This window comes from Heterocephalus glaber, unplaced genomic scaffold, assembly GCF_053883595.1.
Source record: "Heterocephalus glaber isolate CG9 unplaced genomic scaffold, H.glaber_assembly_v1.0 deba00000331, whole genome shotgun sequence".
Classification (NCBI taxonomy): Eukaryota; Metazoa; Chordata; class Mammalia; order Rodentia; family Bathyergidae; genus Heterocephalus; species Heterocephalus glaber.
The window spans coordinates 62889639-62892443 of record NW_028258142.1 but is presented as its reverse complement, the minus strand read 5'-3'; positions in this window follow the sequence as shown (position 1 = coordinate 62892443).

The window sequence follows — 2805 nt, the reverse complement described above, 5'->3', positions numbered from 1 at the left end:
GTAGGAGACTAGTCCTGACTCAGCTAGTAACTAGATGTGCAGCTTTGGATATTTTTGAGCCACATTTTATTCATTGGTTGATTCTTTAAAAATATAAGCCAGGGCAGGCAGGGGATTTAGCTCAGTGGTTCCAGTGCCTGCCTCACAAGTGCAAGGTCCTGAGTTTGATCTCCAGTACCAAAAATAAAAATAAAATAAAATAAAGCAGGGGGAAAGGTAGCTACTTTAAATTCGTCTTCTGCAAGTGAACAGATACTTTTTAAATTATTTTTACAAAACAAGTCTGAATAGTGATATTGACCACATGACACCAACTTTTCTCTCCGGACATCAGTTCCGCCATCTTCCCTCTCCGTAGAGGACAACCCCAAGTCTAGGAGAGATGGTTTTGCAACAGCCCAATCTTTTTGTACCACTGAACTGGACTGGTGAAGAATTTATAGAACTCAAACTGAGAACCTTTCAGGTGCTAATGGTCTTTAACATTCAGATGTCATTTGACTTCCATAGAAAATGTCATTTTTATCATGTTTACCCTGATTTTATTCACTTAAGTGCTTGTGCCGTGGCTAATTGTTTAAGAGCTTCAGAGGGAGTCATGGATGCTAGTTCAGACTTTTTAAAAACTTGTTTCTTGTGTGAGATACAAGGGGTTGACCCAGAACCTCACACACACTAAGCAAATGCTGTAATGTTGAGGTGTGTCTCCACTTTTCTTACATTTTCACTTTGAGACAGGAATCTTGCTAAGTTGCTCAAGCTGGCCTTGAACTTGTGATCCTTCTACCTCAGCTCCTGAGTAGCTGGAGTCACAAGTGTGCGCCACCGTGTCCAGCTCCCTTCTTTCCTCCCTCCTTCTTTTTCTTCCTTCCTTCCCTCCTTCTTCACTCTCTCTCTCTTTCTTCTTTCCTTCTCTCAGAGAGTAATACAGTCCTCCCTTTTGTAAGAGAAGTACAGAGACTGCACATCCATACAATTTTATGACCAACATAGCAAAAACCCCTTTTAAAGAGTACCAATATTTTTTTCCAGAGCCATGAAAATTACCCATTCCCACCCTGCCCTGAGCTTGCGTGCAAAGCCATCATCCTAATGTGAAAACCCCTGCATGTCTGGCTCTGTGAAGGCCGCTTCGGGCAGTTCCAGAGACCAGAGGATGTCTGTAAAGTCACATGGTCCATCACAGCTCAGACACGAACCCCCAGAGAATGGCAGTCCCTCCACAAATCAGCCCTGCCACCTCTTGCTTCCTGGCTTGGCTGAAATCAAGAAACGGATGTGAATATCATCATTCTCCAGTCAGAAAACTAAAACCAGGCAGTACCAAGCCAATTCTCTAAGCTTAGTTTTCTGTTCATGAAAGTGAAAGACAAATGTCCTGACAGTTGCTGTCACTAGCCTTAAACACACAGACCCATCTAAGTGTCAGGGACTTCTGAAACCTCTCCGGGGCTACCAACCACGTGGAAACTGCAGCAGGCTGGATGACAATGCCACTGGCTGTGGGGAGGCCTGGGAACCAGGAACCACTGGGGCTGAGGCTGGAGGCCATGGGAGCCCTGAGCAGCGCTATTAGAACAGCCACAGATCGATAGGAAACTCAAGACTTTAATGACGCAGCTTCTTTTGAGCGCTTGTTTTTAGCAATCTGGTCCCAAGAGAATCACTTCCTTCTCTCGATCTAATCTTCGGGAGAGGAGAAAGCCAGGGTGTAATGTGACTCAGGAGCGCTGGGGACAGGCTGCCAGAAGCTGAGGACAACATCCCTCCCAGGCTGGCAGCATGGGTGTGGGTAAGCACTCAAGCTCAGAGTCAGAATTCGCCTGTCCTCATAACCGGGGCTGAGTGACTAAGGGCTTCCGAGCTCTTCCTCCTCCTCTGTTTCCCTGCCCCAGAGCTTAGTATGAAATGAGATGGTCACATATTGGATGTAATTTGTGGCATCTACTGAACACATATGAATCACAGGATGTGAAATTTTCATCATGTTATCTTCTCAGTGTTGTGTTGATGTAAAATAACAACTCTGCAAACTATGAGTAATCAAGACCCAAGAACACGGATTCAATTTACCCTGGATGATGTACTCCTGAGGGGAAGCCCTGGAAGTGGTTAGTGAACATTTATAGCCAGAGAACAGAGAAAGTCATAAATCAATATATTCAACAACATGGTGGCAGGGGCTTTAGACAGGCAGCTACAACAAAGAGGACAAATCTCTCCTATGGTAGCAGGGTTATCTTAAAGCATTCTGAGCCTTCCAGTTGACAGTGACCAGTGGGCTGCCAAGTTCAAGCATGCATTCTGAGAATGCTAGGTCAGGTGCAAAGGTTAAAAGCAAATGGCTGTTTTTCTAAAGAGCCTAAAGTACCTCAAGATCATTTTTGCTCTAGACACGCAACCTTCAATCTCTCCACAGTCAGGACGCTCTACCCAGCCAGGGTCAGACAGTCCACAGGATCTTTCAGCTTCTGTAGAGTTCTCGGGCTTCCCAGATTTGACAACTTGCGGAGTGAACATGGAGGCCCTGGTGCATTTGGAGTGTGTGGACAGTGCAGAAATGTCACTCTTTAGTGGCCACTGCCATAACTAGCCAGTGACCTCAGCGTCACGCTAGAGGGTTTGATGGATAGAGGCCTCTCTGCTACCTTTTTGGAGACATCTTTGCTACCTGGGCCCTGGCCCCCATCCAGGCTCCCCCTACAAGGGCTATGGTGTCCCAGGTTCCCAAAGAGCAAGGACCCAAAAACAGAAATGAAATGGATCCAATCAAATTCGTCAGCATTTGGAGACCCTCTAATGGAA